The 25103-nt window shown below is 42.4% G+C and overlaps 1 long non-coding RNA gene across 5 annotated transcripts; it reads right to left on the bottom strand.

Annotated features, from left to right (window-relative positions):
- Window positions 1-7403: 7403 nt before the first annotated feature.
- Window positions 7404-23640, bottom strand: LOC130385754 (uncharacterized). 5 transcript variants are annotated; one of them, XR_008896067.1, is made up of 4 exons: window positions 11734-23640; window positions 10621-11634; window positions 9570-10404; window positions 7404-9428 (listed from the first exon to the last, which is right to left on the bottom strand). It is a non-coding gene; the product is annotated as an uncharacterized LOC130385754 (long non-coding RNA). The 5 variants fall into 5 exon arrangements; XR_008896068.1 differs by having other exon boundaries at window positions 7404-10404; window positions 10621-11177; window positions 11517-11634; XR_008896069.1 differs by having other exon boundaries at window positions 7404-10404; window positions 11734-11825; window positions 11906-23640.
- Between the last annotated feature and the right edge of the window lie 1463 nt (window positions 23641-25103).

Genomic DNA, 25103 nt, shown 5'->3' with positions numbered 1-25103 from the left:
GAATTAAACTGGATCCACAGATCTGGATCCACCATGGCCAAAATAATTGTCATGAATAGCAATAGATTCATGCATTATCATTCAACTTGAACATGTGTTTTTACAGTAGGCCTATAGAGTGGCGAAGTCACGCCCCTTAATAATAAATAATTAAATAATTTAAAAAAATAATTATATAATTATTTTCTGGTCCCAGTCTTTACACTCCGAGCGCGTCGATTTCTGACGAACGGTCAGTGACTTTGGCTTCAGTTTCTGACGCAAAAGGGTACCCTTGCGCTTCTTTTTTCGACGCATGGGGTTTTCAACTCCTTACAATGTAACGCCCCGTGCCCACTACCTCCGTCCGTTGCGTGATCCCCATTGACTTTAATGGGGACGGACGCGCAATGCATTGTGGATCCGTCCGTTCCGTTGGAGCCTTCGGCTCAGTCAAGAAGTTGAAAAATGTTCAACTTTTTCGGCAGCGACGGATCCGTCATCCAATCAGATCGCGTCTGCAAATTTAAGCACTGTGACGCGACTCGGGCTCTGACGATACTTGAAAGCGGGAAAGCGGGTCATCTTGCATCGCAACAAACAGGAAGTAGCGGGAAGAACCCGGCGAAGCGATTTGATTGGCTGACGGATGCCTCTGCAAAGACTACTCCCCCATCAGTCAGCCACGCCTTCCCACCTCCGTTGACTGAAGGAGGTAGTGGGCTGCACATAGAGACACTATGAGCATTCATCCCATTGGCTAACGGAGGACATTGCGCTTCTTTTTTAGACGCAGGGGGTTTTCCACTCATTACAATGTAATCCCTCCACGGCAATATATGAAGCTATGAGCATTCATCCCATTGGCTAACGGAAGAGCCGATGGCTGCAAATAGAGACGCTATGAGCATTCATTCCATTGGCTAACGCAGGACCATGTGCTTCTTTTTTCGACGCAGTGAAGGGAAAAACGGTCTGTCTAGTTACTGGATCAGATAAAATGAGACGGAGAGGTAATAAAGTCTGTCGGCACGAGGACCTTGGATTTATTAAGTAAAGTGGCAACGGTTATACAGAGTCATAAAGCGTGAGAAATCGAATATGTCTAAGTCCCTAATCAGCGCTGATGGTTCGTCCGGAGCTTCGCCTCCGTGGAAGGTCTGCTTCAGAAGAAGATGAGGGGAATCATGAGTCCCTGTGTGATACAGTTTTATACTGTATCCTCCTCTCGATGAGGTGTGTGTGGTTCTGTGTGTTTTTGCTTGACCTTGGCTCCTAGGCCCTGGTGTATGCAAGTGTATCTTCTTGTGTTCCTACTAACGGGGAAGAGCTCCTCAGTGTCTCCTTTGTTCTCGAAGTATCTCTTGTGTGCTCGAAGTATCTCTTGTGTGATGAATTAATGTGGCTCTCCCGTTCTTGAGGATGACTGTTGCATTGTCTGAGTGTTTACCATTTGCCTGCTTGGGAAATGGGGCCTTGGCTCTGGCCTTGACCTGACTATATTATCATGTTTGTGTTATGTGTTAAAAGTTGACTATATTGTAATGTGACTGCCATGTGATGTGCTCATCAGGCTAGGGTAGGAGTTAGCTATATTTGTAATGTACTCAGCAGGTTATTTTGCCCAACAGCAGGGGGTTTTCCACTCATTGCAATGTAATCACTCCACGGCAATGTATGAAGCTATGAGCATTCATTCATCCGATTGGCTAACGGAAGACCCGATGTCTGCATATTAACGTCGATTTTACAGTGAAATCTGTGACATTCCTCAACACAACTACACCAACGTGTCCTTGTTAATTACAAAACATGTATGGGTTAAGTTTATGGGCATCAGTTGTCCTGTTTTGTGTTTTGATTGAGAGAAACAATCGTTTTTTTGATCAGTGTTGGGTAGCTGAGGTCGTTGCTATAGAGGCCACGTCCGTGCGCTTTTTTTGACAACTGACAGAGCAACCCTTTCTCATCAAAATTAAGTTCCCAGAGAACTATTCGGCATTCTCAATTACGTTTGTCTAAAAAACGTATTTGGTCCGTGATTACGTTTTATTTATTGTGATGACCTCGCCAGTGACATAACGATGTCGAGTCATTAGTAATTGAAGGAACTTTTAATGAACCAAAACCAGGTCACTGAAACCCGTAACCAACGGCAGAAATCCCACCCAAAACAAACCCCGGTCACCCCGGCAACCCCCAACACGGTCTCGCTCACGTGCAGGCCCCCACCCTCGTGTTCTTTCAAGGCCCTCCCCCAGCTGACCTAATGATTCGCCCCCACACTGATTGCCAAGAAGAACATTACAATACATGCACACAGAACAACTGGCATAACGGACAACGATATACAATGCAACACATAACACACAAACTATTTAACTGTCCCAGTGTCGCTACAATATCGTAAATACGAATTCGTTCTCAGCCTATTTTTGCCATTTATTTACTGTGTTACTATGGCAGAATAAAGAATAACTTCATGCATTATCATTCAACTTGAACATGTGTTTTTACAGTATAGAGTGGTGGAGAGGGATGACGTATGTTGGCAAACCCGGAAGTGAGCGTCGCCCTCGGTTCCCTAGACAAAAAGCCAACGGGTTTTCCATTGGATTTTGGATAATTGCAGAAAAACCCTCAACTCTTCAAAAACGGAAAATAAATAAATAAATAAAAATAACCGTGCTCCAAAGAACGAAGTGTAAACCAATGCATTCTGAATGGGAGTGTTTCTCAGATTTTTCCATGCTATACAACGAAATGTAAACCCATGCAAATAAAGACTTCATGGTCATAATAATTTAAATATCATTAAGCTACTACTGAGTGTGTTGGGTGGTATTCTATTTTTTTCAACGGGGCTGAATCCAGTCACTTGACCGTCATGGTTTCTATGGTGGTGGCTATCGACCGCCCCCTCTAATACTCGTGGCTCTAAAAACCACGCGGCAAAGGAGCTGCCGTCAATTGGGTTGTTTTTGTCGTAAACTAGGGTCCGATGGTTGAAAAATAGACAGATATTCCAAGGTATCCTTAAAAGGCAGCTTGGATATGTTTATTTTCTGCAGTTTAGACTTCTTCTATCACCTATTTTTTAAAGCAAAACACCAAGCTCATTGATTTAACGAGGGAGGGTTATTTGAAACAATTTATTCAATAAATATTTGTGAGAGGTCATTCCTTCTCCTGATTTTACTTCCTATTTATGTCTAGGGTAAACCCCTACTGTCCACAAGCATCCCCCCCCTCCCCAGGCCAGCTGTGTCTACAGACCTTTAGCCACAAATGTACACCTCCATCCCACAAAAAATGGGGACTAGAAACAAACCTCTGGGGGCGTGAAAAGGGGCGTGACCTCCAACAGTACAGTAAATGTATAAGACAGAGGTTAGTTTCTAGTCCCCATTTTTTGTGGGATGGAGGTGTACATTTGTGGCTTAAGGTGTGTAGACACAGCTGGCCTGTGGCCACGTTTTTGAAGTCTGGGGTCAAAAGGTCAAAAGGAGCCGGCACCACGCCGCTTATGAGATAACAAAAAGTTAATGTGTGTTTCTCTCGTAACTTTTTGTCATTATTAAAGAGAAGCCTGATTCTCAGATATGCGTGTTGGATGGCTAGGGTGTAGGTCTGGGAAGAACTTCAGGCCAAAATCTTGCAAGCGAGCCGCTGGGTGCAGGTGCAACGAGATGGAACACTTGCTGCGTCATTTCCTGTAGGGCTAGAGCCACAGGTTGAAGCGTATGCGTTTACTTAAATGTTGTCGACCCAGTCACCTATTGCATCATTTCCTTTAGGGCTTCGGCCTCCTAATTGATCATTGTAGTATAATTGAATGCCCTCTTTCATATATATGATACCTCCACCACTGGGACGTGGCAACAATTCTCCAAATCCATATGGGGAGGGGGGGTGATGCTTGTGGACAGTAGGGTTGTACAGTAGACATAAATAGGAAGCAAACTCAGGAGAAGGAATGACCTCACACAAATATATATTTAATAAGTTGTTTCAAATAACCCTGCCTCGTTAAATCATTGAGCTTGGTGTTTTGCTTTCAAAAATAGGTTATAGAAGAAGTCTAAACTGCAGAAAATAAAAACATCCAAGCTGCCTTTTAAGGATACCTTGGAATATCTGTCTATTTTTTAACCATCGGACCCGACAAAAACAACACACGGCAGCTCCTTTGCCGCGTGGTTTTTACAAAAAACGTCCTGCCCACATACCGTTCAAAATCCACCCAAAATGTCCTAGAAGCAGCCCAAGTTATTGTTTTAGCAGCGAAATGCATTCCATTGTGTGTGTGTGTGTGTGTGTGTGTGTGTGTGCGTGTGCGTGCGTGCGTGCGTGCGTGCGTGCATGTGTGCTAACACGCTATTTTTATGTTGAAATGCAACGTAATCCAGTGTTCACGAAAACGTACACTGTCAACATATGCTTTTGGCGACTGGGTTGGCTCCATGTTGGCTCTCACAGATAAACGTGTTTCACGTCAGAGGGTTTGGGAGTAAGGGGCGGGCCTTCTGAGAGGGGGTTCCGGGGGGGAGTTTTGGTTGTTGTAGTTTTCCGGTGGAGCTGTGCCTTCCTGTCCGATTGTGGACTCCAATAAACCTGCTATCAAGCTTACTTCGCTCAAAACCTCGCCTGTGGTTATTACAATATCATTAAAAGTTACATAAAGTAACGGTTTAATAACACAAACGCAGGAAACACGTGAGCTGCTAGTTTAGCGAAAGCAGCGTCCCTAGCAACCTGACGTCGTTGAGACATGCGAGCGAGACGATTAAATCTTCCTAATAACTATAAAACTAAAGATCAGACACAATCACTGACTGAAGATTATGCAAGTAAAAAGTTTATTTCTCGCTAGAAATGTTATTAGAAACACGTTTAACGGTGAATCGATCCTAAAATATTGCATTTCCCATTCAGATAATAAAGATTAATAAAGATCATACACATTCACTGACTGAAGATTATTCAAGGAAAAACTACATTTCTCACTAGAAATGTCATCAGAAACACGTTTAATGGTGAATCTGTCAAACAAATCAATCGACAATATTTGCATAACCTGACGGCATCACCGTTGATAGACATTGATTTCCTTTCGTCTATATCCGACGGTGAGGGATTAACATGACTGTCTATCAGGCGTTGAAAAACGACGAAAAAGGTACCCATTTTTCGTCGGAAATTGACGCCAGGGATCCTTGGCCATGCGTCACACATTTGACGAGTAGGGAGTGAGACTGTGTTGAAAATAAACTTGAAACTGGTCCACATTGAATAGTATGACCTATAATCAATATGTTAAATAAATCTGGCCACAAAATACCCGTTACAAGATTTTGAGTGATTGTTTCAGCTTGGCCCTTAAAGAGGTCTCTGAATGTATACGTCAAACAGCCATCATGTGTACCAACAAGAAAATCAAAAATTGGCATAGGACAACAGTGAAGAGATCGTTGGAAAGGTCTTGACCTAGGGAGCAACATATGTCAATTTGAGATTTGTGGGCGGTTCCTGCTCCTCAGGTGTGCCCTTTGAACCTTGTACCTGTGACACTTTTGAAGGCTTGTAGTTCAACATCAAAATATGCTACAGACATGGGGTCAACTGTTTTGGAAAGTTCTGCACATGTACTATCATACTCGACAGCAGACCAATAGAGTAGGGTCAAAACCTATAAAAAACATGATTACACCCTCTTACCAATAAGAAAGTTAAAATCAGACCAAACAGGCGTGCTTCCCACCCTTAAAAACATATAATAAGCTTGCAAAGTTCGTGATCCCAGTTTTACATATTAGAGATAATTAATTGGAACTACAATAGCTATGACACAGCACACTATAAAGGCCACACCAGACGCGTATCTCGCGTAATTTTTACGCGAGATACACGCGTAAAATGTTGCTTGACCATTTTGTGTCAAAAATGGTCACATACGCGCAATACGCGCCATACGCGCCTACGTTACTCGCCTAGATGAGTCCATGTCCATGCAAGTGAACGGAGCGTTCCCTCTTCGTCATAACTATCAAACCAAACATCCTTCACATTCACCGAGCGAACATTACGAAAGTAAAATGCACATTTCTCGCTAAAAATGTTTCCATAAACGCATTTAATGGCGTAACTATGTTACTATTTCCACCCAGAATAAAGAAAGTTGTCGGTCGTGGCTGCGCTGGAGTCCGAGGTAGGAAACCCAAACGCCGCCGTGTTTGGGTGATAGAGTTTAGATCGGGTTAGATTAAATAATCTTGGATATAAATAACAATAATCGCGTTAAATAACTTCACATGGTGTGTCTGGTGTGTTTCCAGCATTCGTAGTGTTGATCAGCAGATATATAGTCCGCCAAGACGTTGAGGTTGCTTAGTAACCAGAGACTCTGTCCATGCAAGTGAACGGAGCGTTCCCTCTTCGTCATAACTATCAAACCAAACATCCTTCACATTCACGAGCGAACATTATGAAAGTAAAATGCACATTTCTCGCTAGAAATGTTTCCATAAAAGCATTTAATGGCGTAACTATGTTACTATTTCCCCACAGAATAAAGAAAGATGTCGACCGTATGCTTCTGTCCAAGCTCACTACTCTCTGCCAGTGACGTCGGGTCAAGCTCAACGCTGATTGGGCAACGCGGCTAATCGTCATGCGTATGAGCGTAAAAAGTTCAATTTTTTGAACTCTTGAAATGTACGCGATATACGCGCGTATAGCGCGTAATTATACGCGCCTCATACGCGCGTAAAATGTTGCTTATACGCGCGTAAACCAATGGTTCCCTATGGAAAAAATTGCGATTTTATACGCGAAGTACGCGAGATACGCGTCTGGTGTGGCCGCACCTTCACTCGGGACAAATTGTAGTTCTGGTATCCTCCTTCCGGTTTAGGGTTAATATGTTGACATTAGGGTTCCGAAATCATATATCCACTCCAATTCTTAACAGTAACAGTTCTTAAAGTATGACCATAACGTATATGTTTATATCGTGAGTAGATATATTTGATGAAAAAGGTAATATATATACATTTATGAGTGCTATTTTTACGTTTTTCCTGCTGCTCTATCTTGCCGACAGAAAGGTGTGTGTTCAATGGCGTAACGTATTAAGCAACGTTTCAAAACATATCTTTCAGACCTCATCCTTCGATCTATTTTCTTGCTATAAAGTGTTAATGTGATTTATAATTTGGTTTTAATATGGTGTGGCTTCCAAACAAAACCAATTATTTCAGTATACCTGCAGTAGGATGGATTAATAATCGACAGCAGTCGCAGATAACTAGCAATAGCCTTACTGGCTAGTGATCACCCCCCAAGGTTTTCAAGACGTCAGTCAACCCCAACTTCAATTTGATATTAATTTGATATTACCCCAACTTCAATTTGATATTAATTTAGGTTTAGTATTTAAGTATCATAGAACATAATACATACCCAATATAGTACTGAACAATACTACATTTATATGTAACATTGTAATGTTATTAATTACAATGTTATCATCCAGTTTAATACTGCAAACTTCTAATCATGGGGAATACAATGTATTTAAAAATACAATGCCCATTACAATCGTTCCTTTGAAATGTTAGGAAGCATACTTGTAGTTCTTACACCAAGAGGAGGGTTGTAATTAAGTTTAGGGAAATTAATCTTTACTAAATCAAAAATGTACAAGTAAAACATAGGCTACATTATACTGCATATAGATGATTTGGGTGAAATATATCACAAGGAGATCAGTTCATTGATGTAATCCACATAAATAATAATGTATGTGATGTTAAATTTAACTAAATTCAAAATTTAATTAATTATGCATTATTTATGTTTGTTTCCCATATTTTCTCTTGATAGGCTATCTATTTTTAGAAAACACAAAACTGTCACATGATGTTTCTAAACATGAAAATTGTCATTTTTGGCAATAATTTATTCATCTTTTGCAACAATACTGGAAAAATGCACCAAATGGATCTGTCCAACAAACAAACAATTTGAGCTGTATTTCTTAAAAATGGACTGTAGCGTTAGCTTTACATAAGCAATGACAACAGAACATGTAATCCAGTTATACTGTACGTACCTATATTAACTATACAACTGTCTCTTTGTTACACAGTCTAATGCATATTACATACATATTATATGTATACATACTTATTCACGCCACCCTATCAATCAAAATGGTCTTTCTCCTTGATTTACATTTTACATGACATGCAACAATTTGATTTTAATTAATAACCAACTGTTTGGATGAACGATTAATCACTTTCATTTTTTGAAAATATTTTTTTTTTAAATGATCAGATTCCAGATTCTCAAATGTAATATTTTCTGGTTTCTTTATACTTCTATATATTCTGTCAACTGAATATCTTTGAATTCCGAACAAAACAAGACATTTGAGGAAGTCATCTTTTACACACATTAACTAAATAACACACCAAAATGCTAGTGCCTCCATCACCAAGATTGATAATCTGTGACGCTGGAAGGGGAGAGATGAAACAGTGGTCTGAACATTCACCACAATGCTATGTAACTGTGTGGAGAGCTGTCAAGCGTGGCACCAATGAATGTTCACGTGCTACAGCGATGTAATGACGGTCAGCTGACTGCTGTCAGTTGACAGGAAGCAGTTAGTAGTGTTCATCTGATTTAATTTACACTTGGTGGGTGTATTGCAGAAGACCCAAGAGTGCAGTGTCAGGTGTGAAGTTGCCCGGATAAGCGGTTGAGTATGGCGACACATTAGTGCCATAAAGCACGAATGTGATAAAACATGCATTCGGGCGTATTATATTATTTCATACACGTAGATGTTAACTGCGAGCGCGCAAATTATCTGTGCGCACGCGCCCACTCAGAGCGCAGCTCCCCGAGCCAGGAAAACAGATCCTCGAGAGCATTACCTCGTTGCAAGCGAGAGGGGGGAATAACTTTGGTCGTACATAAACAGCCTCTCGCGCCTAACAGCCTCTCGCGAATGATGTTATGCTCTCTCGCTCAAATTTAATTTTGGCACTATGTGGGAGGGAATCAAGGCAGGGCGTGCTTTCCTGTGATTGGCTGTTTCTGAAGCACGATATTTGATTGACAGCCTTCCTCAGCCCTCCTCTCATTCATTCTGTATTGTAGTCAATGGCTGAAACTCAGAAGACAATCCCGTCGGGGCGAAGGTCCCTTCAAGTAAGAAACCCTTGGCTGAATTCGGGCTGAGGAGGGCTGTCAATCAAATATCGCGCTTCAGAGCGGCCAATCATAGGAAAGCCTGCCTTCCTTGGTTCCCTCCCCCATAGTGCCAAGTTAATATCTATGCGTGTGAAATAATATAATACGACCGAATGCATGTTTTATCACATTAGTGCTTTCTAGGCAAGTCCATTTCCTTAGTCCATCCTCAGTGCAGCTTCAATCTGGGGGAAAAAACAAGAGGTAAGATCAAAAGCTAAAGTTGAGCTGTTTTAGAATGAAAAAGCATAAATAAATACATAAATAATCCTTAAAGAGTAACACTAATCTGTGTAGTTATGTGAACGTGCACGCACACACTTCACCTAAGTTATGCTTTCCTCTTCATCCTCACTGGTGTCTGGACTGCTGTGGACACTTTGGTCTTCCTCTTCAATATTTAGAATGACAGAGGCCTCAGGACCTAAAGCAGTCTTGTATTTTTGCAGGACCACTTGCAACCCCTCTGACGCCTCTGTGTTTCTTCTCCTCAAGAGACTGCAAAGTTCTTCATCTCCTTTATCTCCAGACTCTCCACCTCAAAATATACATGAGATTACATTACAGACCTTCTACATAGTAAAATTGCTTCATGAGTCCACATACTGTAACTTCAATAGAGTAGAAAGCTCTCTCCTGTCCAAATCTACATACCATATGTGAATAGTTGCCATGATACCAAGCAGGCTTCAGATTGAGATAATAGTAAGCACAAGCTTACTTTTATGCTAACCCCGTGTGACACATTAGCCACATATTCCAATGTTAACAATTATTTGGTTGACTTCTGATTTCAGGCTACAGCCACAGTGCTAAATATCTCCACATCTGGCAAAAGTGACACACTTTACAGCCCTACTGACTTGTTACCATAGCAAACAACGTAAATCACCATTTTACTATGTACAAATTAAATGACCATCACTGCAAACAATGATTGTTGTACTCCATTAGGTTTGTGATTGAAAGTGAGTTGGTCATGGACAGCTATGTTTTGCGTCAACTTACCCTCCTCAGCCACCTTGTTTTTGAGAACCAATGCCAGGTTCTGCAACCATGTGCAGTGTTGTGCCATCTCCATCACCAGAATGTTTTTTTCCTCCTGCAGTCGCTTTGTTGTCATCACTTGGTCATGAAGCCGTTTCTTGGTTCCAATGTTTGCTAAAAAGTCAATTACAGTTTTATGAATACAATACACAATGTTGCATATAAACATAAATGTATCGACCACAATTGTACTCTTTTATCAATTTTATACAAAAAGTAGAAAATAAAATACAAATAGAAACGACATGAATATTAAACAACTCAATATTTTTTGCACACTTATTGCAGTATACCGTATACAGCTTAACAAAAATCTTAAAACTGACATACCGCTGTCATGAACCTCCCAAGGCCATATTGGGGACACAGTGCTCTCTCCACTCAGGGAGTGCTCCACCACAGCTGCATCGATGTTTGCTGCAGAGTCAAGCTTGTTGTGCTTTTGTATCTCCTGAAGAAGGAGCTTTTTCTCTTCTGCCAGCTTCCTCCGAAGCCGGTGGCGAAGCTTGTTGCTGTCTAGAATTACATGAAGTAGATGGGTGAAGGCTCTTGACAGAACTGTTTGTCAAGCAAAAAATACATTGCACTCAAAAAGTGAAAGTGAAGCTGCAGTGAGTGACTGATGAATGTAATAATGACAATCTAGATAATAATCAGTTACAATCAAACAGAAGAGAATGTAATGATTGAGCTGTAATTGGCGTAATTGCTTCTACATTGTGTACTAATTCCATGTATTTGTTTGTGTGTATTTTATACAGTAGTAATACCATTCTGACGGTACAGATTTAGCTTCCGCTGCCTCACACTGAGGTAGAGCACCTCAATGGACCGCTGAAGCCCTGTGTGTGTGGTGCCTTGCAGGTTGTCAGATGTATCTCGTGTCTCTGTAGAAATAATAGTAAAATTCAAAATAAAACAACACATAACAGTTTCGATGTTTGAATTCATGTTACACATAAACCCCTTTTAACCCAACTTGATTGTACAACTTGGTATGTATACTTCCAAAAGAGAAACTGGAATATACAAAAAACCCAACATGTCACACAGTTTGCTGGTCTTGGTGGCAGGTGATGTCACCACCTCTTGTAATCCCTAGAGATCACTTTAACTGCCCTGAATGATCAGCCAACTATTGTTGGCTGATCTTTAATATCAAACCTGAAGATTCAAATAGTAGTGGAAAAGTATTGTGTTATTTTCTGTTATCTGGTCATGCTTACCACCAGCTGCCCATTCCATCACATCTGAAATCCACTGTGACACCATTTCATCTGAGAGATGTAGCTGGGTTTTTAGCTCTGCTAGCATTGCAGTCTCATCCAGGAGCCTCTGACAAGTCTGATAAACAGTGTAACACAGTAATCAGGATAAAGTCTGTAGGATTAACAACAGCTCAAATGATAAAAACAAAGGACAAAATTAAACCATTAGACCTACCTTCACATATCTTGTGGAAAGTGCCTGGTGTAAGGAATCCCCTTTCTTCTGGTTCCACAACATTGAATGCAATGTGAGCATGTCCAACCGGGCTATTGAAGGCAAAGTATGAGTTGATGGCATGCAGTCTTTGAAAAGAAGTATGCAACAATATGGAAAACACTCTGTTCACCTGCTTTCGACATATATTTTGTCGTAAGGGCACAACGAGAGAGGTAGCTGTTAACTTGTTCCACCTCTTCACCGGCGGTTGTCCCTGCTCCTTCCTGGTTCCTACCACTCCATTTAATCTGTTAGTAAAGGTTGAGTGGAATGGTAACACAAAACATATACATAATATAGTCTACCCATTAACTTAAATTTAATATTATAAACATTACAATTTACATACCATAATAAAAAATAATAAACATACCTCACACTTGGTAGCATGAGCTCGAGCATGCATGACGCTGAGGAAAGGTTTCATGGTGGTCAGCTCCTGGAGAGCAGGAAGGACACTGGCAACTTTCTCCAGGTATGGCCAGTATTTGCAAGCCACATCCATGGCAAAGAATTGTGCCTTGGCTGGCATCAGCTCCTTTTGAAGGTACATGGGGTAGGCAAATATTTCTCCCCTGTACATATTAAGGGCTTTAAGAAGGAAACCATGGCGACACACAGCAACCTCCATGCCCTCTTCATCCAATTTGGATGCCCTTCTTGATGTCTCCCGTGCTGCTGTCCATTGGGAGTCCCCACACGTGCCTCTTCCCTGTGTCTATGACACGTAAACAAAAATAAATCAAATAAACTCAATGGTATCATAAAACACTGTATATGCCATGTATTCACTAAATTTGATTTTTTAGTTGGCAGGCAGAAGTTGCAGTTGGGGAGGAAATCTATGTTGGATAGATATGTTTATTTTAGCAACAGAAGTATTTTGTCAAATTACGATTCAAACTTGCCTTTTTCACAGCTTTCTGGATCATGTCCACAAATCCAGACACTGCACTGTCTTCAGCCACAAATAAACCTTCAAAAAAGGCATGGTCACCAGAACTGTGGAAGACGAATAGAAATTAAATGTATTAAATATGTAACTAAATCAATCAATCAATCAATAATAACACTGGAACAAAGAGCACCTTCCATTTCGGCGAAAGCGATATAACTTTCTGTTTCCATCTACTGAAACAGCCAACATCTCTGGTGTGCAGGTGAAAACAGCACCACAGCAGAGTTGGTCCTTCTCAAACGAAGCATATGAAAACTCCAAGAAGCTGCGCTGCAGGGTGTCGCCTTTGATATGTACAGACTGGAAGATACATAGAATGAAAAAATCTTTGGGATGTTGTCTGCTTATGCACAGAAATGTTGTAATTACTGAAATCCACACTGGAAGCGGCACAGACACGTTCCGACTGATGGCTCAAGACGTGCATAATAATAATAATATATAGGCCTACGGGAGTCATTCTAGTCCGCTCAACATATTTATAATTCGAAATTCGTCCCATCCTTAATACCACACTAGGGTCAATAGCATATATCCACGTTTTCTGATTACAGTTTAATGCATTTTTCACTATTTACCAGCTCTCGTTTGGAAGGCTGAAAAGACAATTTGACTGGAACTTGCCAAAACGAAAAAATAACTTCACATGCTGTGTCTTTTTTTTTTTTTTACAATTTATTAGTTTCCAGCATTCGTAGTGTTGATCAACAGAGAAATAATTTGTCCGCAAAGATGGTGACGTCGCTTAGCAACGGAAGACGCTGGGGTTGACAAGTCACCGGACTACTACCCATGCAAGTGAACGGAGCGTTCCACGGGCCACGGCATTGAGAAGACCCGTGTAATAAAGGCCTATACCGTTCCTGTTTATGGCATAGATTACTCCTCAGATTAGGCCAATAAACCAATGATAAAATAAAAATAAAAAAGCTCGATCAAAGGCCCGGCCCGAGGATAGTGGTGGGAAATATCGGCCAGACCCGGCCCGCGGGTCGGGTCTGGTCGGGCTCGGGTTCGGGCAGAGAATCTAAACGCTGACTGGAACTACTCAGCAGGTATCAGAATACGAGTATTCCCCCAGGCCGTGGTGCAAACAATATTATTCAAGTGTTATAATCAAGCCCAACACATCAATATTAGTGACAACCCATTAAATACGATATGATTTCTAGATGTCATGGCAACGTCCGCTCCCGACACTGGACTTGCGAGGCGTCGACGCGGACTTTCATTCACATAACCAAAAACAAGACAGTAGATGGCTAGATAAAATAAACATCAAGACATACAGCGCACCTGCATTTAATATATCCGTGAATTGTCACAATTTCTCAGAATCAAAGGTGAAAGTAGAAACGGGTGGCCTAAAGCTGTCATATTGTTCACAGACAAGTTTAAGTAGAAATGGGTGGCCAAAAGCTGTCATATTGTTAGTTATCATCACAGACAATTTTTAACAATAAATGTTCTGTACGGAGCTCCTTAAGGGACATTAGGGAGAACGCTCCCGCACAGAACCTTAGTTTGGAAGTCGTGCTGGTGACACGACAAATACTTCCAATTGAAATACATGGGTTTGAAATTTGTGCTTTAAAACACGAACATTTTGAAAATACGTGATCCTGATCATGTTTCAATAGATTAGTGATCTATTGTGGAGAGGCTTTCATCTCTAAATGCCTCTGGTCCTTCTGCCAAGCCTCAAAGAAGCTCTGCATCTTCATGGACTTTTCGGCAGCAGAAAGCCTCAGAGCGCTGGACAGAAGCACGACCAAACCACCTACAAGGCCTCATTGAAAAGGAGGCTGTTGGTCATCCCTTGTGTTGCCTCTGCCCCAAGCCGGCTGTTATTAGGTTGGATCACATTAATCTTAAACTTTATTTACCCAGGGTAGTAGCTGAGCATTACAGCAATTCTCAGTGCCCTGCTATATAGGCTAACATGCATGTCTTTTGCCTGAGCCTTTGGCTCAGTCAAGAAGTTGAAAAATGTTCAACTTTTTCGGCAGCGACGATCCGTCATCCAATCATCCTTTCATTCCATGTGCTCTGCAGGAGCGCTGATATGAGCGTACAACGTCACTCAGACTTTTCACCAAACTGTAAATCACTCCGCATTCTTCGTGTATGGTGTTTTGTTTATATGTTGCTTGGCAACAGTCCGCTCAGCTGGGATCTATTTTGGTTGGATCGCTGCTCGAGCGCCTCTCGCTGTATGTGATATTGCACATCTCAACACCGCTAACTACTAAGCTACAACAAATATGCAAGGCATAACTGCGTTTTTCAAAAAGAATGATGGGAAAACACAAACAAAGAGAGGAAGAGGAAGAAATCGCCAGGAAGAAGGTTAGAGTGGAGAAATTTACTGTAGTCGATAAAGTCTACAAATTCAACCCCGACTGGTTGAACGATTTCGGGTGGCTACTTTATGATCCCAAGAACATGACAATTTTCTGTAAATTTTGTAAGGAAGCCCCATCGGCAATGGCAGGCTCTTCTCTGTTTATAACGGGGAACCCTAATCTAAAACGCGATGCTGTGGTGAAACACAGTTCGACATTCTCGATGTCGCGATTTATATATAAATCGCACCCAGCCCAATAACCCTGGTACTGTTGAAGTCGCCGTTGGCAGACAAGTGGCTATCTCTAATCAGGACGCGCTTCGGCAGCTGAAGGTTAAATTTAACATAGCGTATGTGATCGCAAAGGAAGAGATAGCGTTCACTAAATTTGGACCGATGATTGCCCTTCACCATAAAAATGGATTAAACATCAATCCCACATATGACAATGATGTGAGATGTGCTGAGATGGTCGGTCAAATAGCGGAAGGCATCAAAGACACTCTCGCTGCCCAGCTACAAGCGGCCCGTTACCTCGCAGTCCTGATAGATGGCGATACGGACATATCAAACACGGAGTGTGAGATTGTGTATGTGCGCTTCGTGGAGGATGGCAGACCGGTGACCCGCCTCGTCGGCCAACAGGCTCTCTTACACGCTCATGCGCAAAGTGAGTGGCAAAGACATTCTATGTTTTTATATTTATCACCCAGACCCACAATTTATCTTCTTCACCAATCGTATAGGCCTAGCTCTCCTAGTTATTCTGAAATGCAATGATGATTGATGGTGGTGTGTGTGTGCGCGCGTGTGTGTGTTTATAATGTAAATGTGTATATTTATATTAAGTTTAGGTATTTAATGGTGGTGTATTATAAAGTCCAATGGTAAAGGGGAAAAAATAATAAAAGGGGACTGAAATGTGAATGTCATGTCTACAACAATAGTTAGTCCTATAGGCTAACATTATTAATGAAATTAATGCAAAATGACTTACACAGAATATGAATATGTGGACAAAAAAAAGGCTACTTTAAGGAATTTCTCTTTTTTTCTTAAGGTTTCCTGGCTGGAACCAATGCAGTATTTAATGCTTTGGACGTGGTATATGCGACTGGAAGGCCAAGTGTGTCGCATTTGGTGCAGATGGCGCTTCAGTCAACATGGGTGTGCATAGGGGAGTGAGTGCTCTACTCAAACAGGCAGCCGGACAGCATGTAATTCCCATTCATTGCATGCTTCACAGGTGAATGTACAAACAGTGTGCCCTAACTATATTACAGAATGTCATGGTTGATTGTATGCATTTGCCCATTAGTAAAAGGTTACTGCTATAAGATTTGTCTGTGTTTGTTGTCAATGTCTAGGTTGGAGTTGGCCAGTCTCAACCTGCAGCTCAATGAGACAATGGTGGCCAAAGTCTATGACCTTCTCCATCTTGTGTGGAAGACGTACCACCAGAGCCCTAAATCCAGGCGTGAGCTGAACCTGATTGGAGAAGAGCTAGGTGTGAGGGTATGCTCTCCTTCAAGCGTAAAAGGGACGAGGTGGATTCCCCATGTACACCGGGCACTGAGTGTGTTCCTTCGTGCAGGAAAAGAAGGGAGTCTGTCAACTGACAGTGGTCAGTATTCGGCTGTTTTGCGCCACATGGACCACCTTGCCTCCTCAGCAGCCAGTGCTGAAATTCAAGGGCGTGCAAAGAAGGTAAGTTTTACAAAACCATAGTACACATTGCTTATCAAAGTGACTTGATTTATTTTGGGATATATCACTTAAAATCTAAACAAGGTATTTTTTCTAACTGCCCCTGTTCAGATTAGGAAGGGAATGCACGAGATTAACTTCTGCGCATTTAGCCATTTCCTGGCTGACGTGTTTAATGAACTGGCCTTGCTCAGTTGCGTTCTGCAGAAGAACAACCTCATTTTTCTTCAAGCCATCTCAGCGCTGAGAAAGACAGTGATGGTGTTGCATGCTATGCAGGAAACACCGCAAAGAGGAGGCATGCTATGTCAGTTCATGGAATGTCTACAAGGGCAGGAAGAGATCTAATTTCAATCAATTTTAATCACCTCACATGTCTTTTACATGTCTGTGTGAAATATTCTGTACATGTTGTGTGCACAAGCTACTGGATGCTATAACTAGGTATGTTCTGTTCATTTTCCATAATTTTTTCTTAACGGGTGTACCACTCTCGGGAGATGTCACAGGAATGCAGCACAGGCTACAGAGAAACATCACCTCTGTTATCACCACCACTGTGGAATCCATTAACACCAGATTCGGCAGTCTCATTAATGAAGACTCCGAAGACTACTCTGCAGTGAATTGCATGAAAATCTTTCCTCATGACTCCTGGCCTGAGAATACCCATGAACTGGTTGATTATGGCAACGATCAGTTGGAGGCCCTAATGGAGCATTTTCGTCATGTCCTTACAAGGCACGTTGCTGTCTAATATCATAGATTTGATGTGTTACCAGATTATGAAACAGATGAGGGACAAGCCTATGTTTTTCTCTCTCTAGCTCTGGATGCCAGATGGATGCTTTGTCAGGGGAATGGCAGAGTTTGAAGACCCTTGTCAGCCACACGTTTAAGGACAAGTCCTACAGCAGCTTATGGCAAACAGTTTCAACCAAAGAGCCATACAGAACTGACTACAAGGTTACATACAATTCAGCACTTAAATGGAAGGTTGTACTTTAATTGTAATGAGGTATTTCTGGTATGTAGTTATTTCTTTTGATCAGTTAGTATGAGTCCCTTTTAAATTACTCTTACAGAACATCCTACACCCTGTGGACATACTGTTGGTCCTCCCAATTTCTTCTGCACAGTGTGAGCGGGGCTTCTCTGCGTAGAAACGCCTCAAAAGCTCTTTGAGGAGCTGCTTGCATGTCTCCACCACAGAGGATCTTATCAGGATCACTACAGAGGGCCCCTCGCTTGAATTATTTGATCCCACTAAATGTGCCGAACACTGGCTGTCAGCTGGAAAAAGGTCACGTCGACCCAACTACAAGTCATGGCCAAGTGATTCCGAGCCCGTCATGATTTTTGTGTAGCCTAAATGTGATCTTGTCTATTTATCTTTTTAGTAAATTGGTGCTGTTTTGTGTAGCCTAAATGTAATCTTGTCTATTTGTATTAATTTAGTTTTAGTAAGTTGGTGCGGTTGGTTTGTGCAATTTCTTCACGCTAATAAATGTTCTTAACAAAAACCTATTGTGCCCCCGTTTTTTTTTCTGTGCTCCTACATTTTTTAACTTAGGGGCACGAGTGCTCCTGAAAAAAAAAGTTAGCGTAGAGCCCTGCTCAGGGGTATTGAGCTCTTCCGCTGTTTGGGAAGGGTTATCCTTATGTCCCTCCTTGTTAGGCACCTCCTCCTGTAATGTAGTCAGTGACATGGATGATAATTTGGTAGTATTTCTGTAAATAGTTCTCTGAAATGTTTTTTTTTGTTTGTTTTAATTGTTCATTATTGCCATCGTGTTGCCTTTTTCTTTCATCTACAACTTACTATTTTTTTATTTGTAGTTGTAGCCCTGCCCACTTCACTATAATTGTCTAGTATATGTTTTGTGCAATAGCATCTTTTTTTTAGAAACCACACCTGCTGCACCTCTACATTCTCAACCCCCTGTTCCTGTGCTTCTTTGATAAGTTCTGTTCCACTCAGTTCCTATTCCTTATGAAAATGCTAAACTTTGTTAGTAATGTTTCATGTTATTGTTTCTGAATGTTCAAGTTTTCCTTATGTGACCCTCACCTCAACAGCTCCCGGTCCCTGTACTTCTTTGTTTTGTTCTGTTGCACTTGGTTCCTTTTTCTGATGACAGATGGTTCAAAAATAAAACTTGTTTTTGGTTTTTATTTAACGTTTTTGCATAGATTTGGGGAAAATTCTGTTTTTTTTATGTACAGTATTGATAATCATATAGGGACATCTATTGGTAAATCCGCAGATAACAAACATGTGAAAAACACATTTTGGTATCTAGTTGTTTGATTTGTCGACTGTCAGCCACTGTAGAAACATGGCGTGGTAAAATGACAGCGGAATCGGTGCATTCCCATGGTGGCGCATTCAGATCGAACATTGTGACCTGAGAAAACGTGAACTTCGAAGGCTAGCTTTCCTAGCCTAGCTTTTATGACTTCTAGTACTAGCGAAGGCTAACAGAATATCATGGAATTAACTTGAGATGTATATGGAACACTAGAAACCATCGCTACTGTACAAAATGTATTCCACTCAACCAATAAAAGTGGAAGACAGAAATTTGTAGTAGCCAAAGCATAGACTGTAGCTAAAGCCTGTATGTAGCTAACTGCATTGTTACTGCTAGCTGACCGTTTACGTAAGCAATAGATGAGAACTAGCAGTTAACTGAGTTAATATCAAACAACGTAAAACAAGGTGATTTTTGCCAGCTGATTAAGGATCTTATATCGGTTCCAGCTTTTCTCTTAAACATTATGGATCCAGTTAAATAGCCTTACGACTTAAGCCTTTTTTGTTGTTTGTATAATTTGTTAAATTATATTTAATGTCATCGCAAGGGGGAGGAGGGTGAACATGTGCTGTCTGTACACAGCGTTATAATGGAGAAGTTTCAAGACAGACAGCCAAAATTGACATTTTTATTCAGAAAATAGCCGATCCTTTTGCTTCCTGTAAAAAGCATGTTTGTGACACTGGATAACGATATGGATACATTATCTAGCCTGCAAGTGGAGGGCCACATAAGGTAAGAAATTAGTTTACGTAAAGTTTGCTGCTGGTTTTGTTTGCTCGTGATGATCTGGCCAAAGGTTACCCACGGTCCTAAGCGATTGTGATCTGATTCTGGTTGGTGCTCCAGCTAGTATGCATTGTACATATACAAGGTATATATAGATTGCAGCTACTAGCAGCTACACACGGTGCGATTGCTATGCCAATGTGGTTATAGTTGTTTTGTCTGATTGAGATATGTGACGTTAGACTTCAAGCCTGGTAGGCCTATTCTGACATAAATATGTTCACTCATAACCTGTGTGATTATCCTAAACTGTTTGCTTAGGATGTTGTAACGAGTGAAGTCTACATTGGTCCTTCGTGAGTGTTTAATAGGGGTGGGAAAAATAATCGATTCTTCGATGCATCGCGATTCTCACTAAAATGATTGTCTCGATGCAGATAAATTAATAATCAGAATTTAAAAAAAAAGATACATTTTTTTGCCTGCTGCAACATTCTGTTCGCCAGAGAGGGATAATTTTTGTAATTTTAAAATTATTGAATTTATCTTCAGTGTGTATTGGCCAATCTGATTTGTCTTGACACGATTGTCTTGACACGATTCAGCCTACGCATAGCATGCACTCAAACTCACAGCCAGACAGAAGAACTCCTTCTAATTCATGAGCAGCTTTTCCTTTAATGACATAGAAAAGAAAGATTAGACAGGAAATAAAACTGAAACCTATTTTTTTAATGCTTCCATAGTGTTATAATGCAAGCTGCATTGATTATTGCATTGTTCATAGAAAGTAATATTTGTGACAAAAGCTTTCTCTCTTATGAAATATTAGATAAGTAAATTCATCTGTTACGACCCCTACTCGTTAAGGGGGGAAATGGAAGTAACACACACAACCCGATGGATTGCGATTGTAATTATTGTGCTTTATTATATTCCGACAAAGGAATAGAAAGGAACAACTGTCAGAAAAGGGCCGTTAGTTGCTGTCAAAGCAAATAAACAAATATAACCAAAAGAGAGCTCCTTAAAATAGAATGGAGCTACCTATCTAATAACTAAACACGAATAGTCCTAAAACAAAACCTAACTGGCTACTCTAGCATAACGAAACAGAAATACAAATGATCAGCACCCCCTAAACCTAGTGGCCCTCATTTATCAAACAAACGTAGAAATGAGCGCAAATCTGAACGCATGATTCATCTTACGATAGGACCCACGTGAGATTTACGAAACCTTCGTATCACACCATTCCCAGCGTACGAAGGATCTTGGTGTTGATAAATACGGCGGCTGAGATCGATCGTAATGAACGTAACACGCTGTTACGTTCCTATACGGCAAATATGAGATTTTGCGCAGCTGCGCTGTTCTGCAGTTCCTTTATTCCTATAGGCTGGTTGTTCCCGCCGTCGCCTGACGTCGCCTATAAAGACCGCCCAGCCCAGACTGCAAGGGCGGGGGATTTGTTCCTGGTCCCGCACGCCACCGATCGTTCAGTGTGAATTGTTATCTTTTGTGCCAAGTAATTTACGGTCCAGTGCCGTCTTTTCCCATGTGGGAACATTATTGCTTTCATTTCACTTTATACGTTGTTGGTGAGGAGATGGTTGTTTTCACGTTTTAAGTTAGGTTTGAGCAGAGTAGACATAGGTCCCGGCTAATTCACATTCCCTTTTACTTTCGGTGTAGGACAAGTTGGGTCCCCCAGAGTTAGGGTTAGTTAGGGTTTCCTTTCTGATTTGTTATCTTTCCTTTCGTTGAGTTAATAACCGTCCCGCCATGTGTAAGGCAGCGTCTGCTAAATAAAACGTCTGTTTCAACGTGACTTTCAGTCTGTGTTACTCGGTCCGGTGTGACCCAAAGCGGTTTCGTAACACACGCCCATATAAAAGCACGTCTTCAGAAGTCTCGCCCCCAACTTTTACGACATGGAGAAACGTCCAACGGTAAAATAGAGGAATTTTTCCGAGACCCAAATGGAGACGCTCGGGTCACTGGTGGATGTGAACCGTCTGGTTTTATTTGGTAGCCTAAAAGCTGGCATTAAAGGCCAGCAAAAGAATACTATATGGAAGGAAATAACTGTTGCAGTGAATATTGTTTCCAATGTTCGTCGGGCTACGGAAGAGGTTTGTTAATTTAATAAATTAAATAATAAATTAAATGTACAACTTCTGTTATCCAGCTTAAAACATTTCACATATATGCTATTGTTTGCATTCCGTTAAAGTTATTTAATTCCGAATAAGGTGAAGAAAAAATGGTCCGACATGAAGCTCATCACCAAAAAACGTGTTGCGGCTGTGAAGCCGGCCAAGCAAGAAACGGGAGGAGGCCGGTGCAGTGCGACTGCAGCGTAACTCACCGAGATGACTCTGACCATGTAGTGCGCCCTGATGTAGACGATGCCCAACGTTGCTATTTTGGAAAATAAAAGAATCGTGCGTGCCCCCAGGCCATCGGGCTACCATGTTCAGGATTGACATTCTGGCATCGCAAATAATCTGAACATTAACTGAATGGTAGCTTTTGCGGTTGATGTACGCGTAATCATTAATAGATGGTGGCTTCATACGCACATGGGTACAATCAACCGCACCAATCACATTTGGAAACATAGCAATAGCATAAAAATCCCGTTTGATTCCAGTTTGCTGATCGTTAGTGTATGGAATTTAATATAACGTTCAGAGAGGGACAGTATAGCTGCCAAAACTGCTGGCATGGTTCGGCTAATACTTGGCTGGGAAATACCAGACCTGTCCCCGATCTTCCGCTGAAAGGTCCCGGTGGCCAAAAACCCCAAGGTAGAGCACACCTGCACTGGCACAGGTATTGCGTTTAGTCGCCTAGTTTCTCTGTGTGGCTCCAAAGCATTGCATAGCTCCATCAGGAGATGCCTTGGGAGACGAAAACGACTCAAGAGCCATTCATCGCTCTCCATAAAAAAATCGGCGCGGTTTCGAAAAACTCTCTCTCGTCTTAGACGTGCGTTGAGGTCCTCTAACAGAGCCAGATCTGCCATCGCTGCGACTCGAGCACCTATTTGGCAAAGCTCCTGTTTATATAGACAGCTGAATAAACATTTCACCTGTCACATTCAAATTATTTTCATAGCAATACTGTTTTTAATTAGGGCTGACTTGATTGTAATTGTTTGAACGGCTGGGCTAATTCCAATTTGTTTAGTAATTAATACAGATGTGCAACATGGGCTACTTGTGATGCACTATTCATCAGTGAAATACCCGTGTGTTGCGCCAAAAAAACTTGCGTACACGAGCTCAGACCTGACGTGAGATTTCATCGCAGCCTGCGCTCACGTTCAAATTGATAAATGCCAAGCTCAACGTTGAAATGAGCGTACGTCCATTTTACGCACGTTTTCTGTCGTACGCTCGTTTGATAAATGAGGGCCAGTGTGTCTAAACAGTGAAAAACCTAAATGGGAGTGCAAGTGAACAATATCAGTATAGGAGAGATTCCTCTTACCCTGGCCCAAATCTGGGAACACACAAAGGCAAACTCTTGCGCTCAACAGAATGTGACTACATGCCTTCATTCCCTACAGGTGTCTGCCGCTGCTTGTAAGGCACATCAGGCTTTTATACGCCTCCACGGCGCTATCGCTCTCTGGTTGGCTGGGCCCCGCACCACTCAGCCGCCAGGGCTAATCCGGGGACAGAAGGAACCGCCCACTTGAGCTGCTTTGGGGGAAAACAATAGTTACGTATTGTAACTCTAGATTCTATGTCGTATAGGCTTCGCCTTTTAAGGCTATCGCTATTGGGTTATCCCTAGGCGTGAGCCGTAGCACTGAAAAATTTGTAATCCCCGCCCACCAACAGCGTGGGCCTCAACGACGTCCGCAGTCCGCAGATATAAGCGGGCGCCGGCGGACGTTCTGCTCCCAATAAACAGCTTTTTTTCAGCTATTTAAAGGACAATGAGGCCGACAGTTAAAAGGCTGCGCCTATACTCATAGAATCTAGAGTTACAATACGTAACTATCTTTCTATGTCGTATAGGCTTCGCCTTTTAAGGCTATCTCTATTGGGTTAAAGGGGCGAAGCACGATATTGGTCCCGATCAGTACCAGACTGAAAACAGGTTTATCCCCGAAGCCTTCGTGGCATGATGAAACAGCAGCCGCGTAAGTCTTAACCGTGCTAAAGGCCAGCCCTCTTTCCATCAGTGTTTGGAGGAAAGAGAGCACACGTGGCAAAGGGCAGGAGATGGGATCACAAGTTCTCTCCGTGCACCATTTCTGGAAAGCCGCCCATTTAGCCGAGTAACATGCTCTGGTGGAGTCAGCTCTGGCACCCTGGATGGTCCGTACGACCTCCTGGGAGAGGCCGAGACCCTCTAGGTGCTCGCGTTCAGCGGCCAGGCCCACAAGCGCTGGCCGATCTCTGGGTAATCTATGATTGCCCCCCCACTGCCTGTGAGAGAGCGTCCCGCCGCCAAGGGAGTTCCTTCGGCGGCCCTGAGAGCAGACGCTGGAGGCAGGGAAACCATGGTGCACTCATGCGTTGCGGTGCTATGAGAATCATAAACAGCCGACTCGGTCCAAGACTTGGGGAATCAGGGGGACGGGTGGGAAAGCGTACAGGAGTGTGTTCGGCCACGGTCTGTGAGCGAACGCATCCACCCCGAGTGGGGGAACGTCCTTCGCGCTGAGAGAGAACCACAGCTCGCACTGTGTGTTCTCCCGCGTGGCGAATCGGTCGACCTCCGCCTTCCCAAACTCGCTCCATATCAGATTGATCAGATCGTGGTGCAGTCTCCTGGTTGGGGACCCCCCCCTCGACATTATGTCGGCCCCTCTGTTCAGGACACCGGGGATGTACGCTGCTCTGATGGAGAGCAAGGGCGTGTACGCCCAGCATAACAGCTGTCTCGCTATGCTCAGCAGCTGTGCCGGGCGCACGCCCCCTTGGTGATTTGTGTTTGCTGCTGTCGCCTTGTTGTCCGTGCGAATCATTACGTGTTGATTCGTCAACAATGGGGCAAAGTGTTGGACCACTTTCAACACAGTGAGGAGCTCCAATGCGTTTATATGCATGGTCACGGGGGGGGGCCAAACGCCGCCCACTACGTGAAACTCGCATGTTCCTCCCCAGCCCGACAGAGAAGCATCCGTGAACACCGAGATGTGTGACGTTGCTCTGCCCAACGGCACCCCTCTCGCTAGAGTTCGTGTATCGCCCCAGTGGGTCAAATCGGGGCCCACTAATGGGGGAATGGTCACTTTGCACCGCCG

This window comes from Gadus chalcogrammus, chromosome 7, assembly GCF_026213295.1.
Source record: "Gadus chalcogrammus isolate NIFS_2021 chromosome 7, NIFS_Gcha_1.0, whole genome shotgun sequence".
NCBI classification, from domain to species: Eukaryota; Metazoa; Chordata; class Actinopteri; order Gadiformes; family Gadidae; genus Gadus; species Gadus chalcogrammus.
Note: the sequence above shows the minus strand (reverse complement) of the source record. Positions and strands in the feature narration are given on the sequence as shown.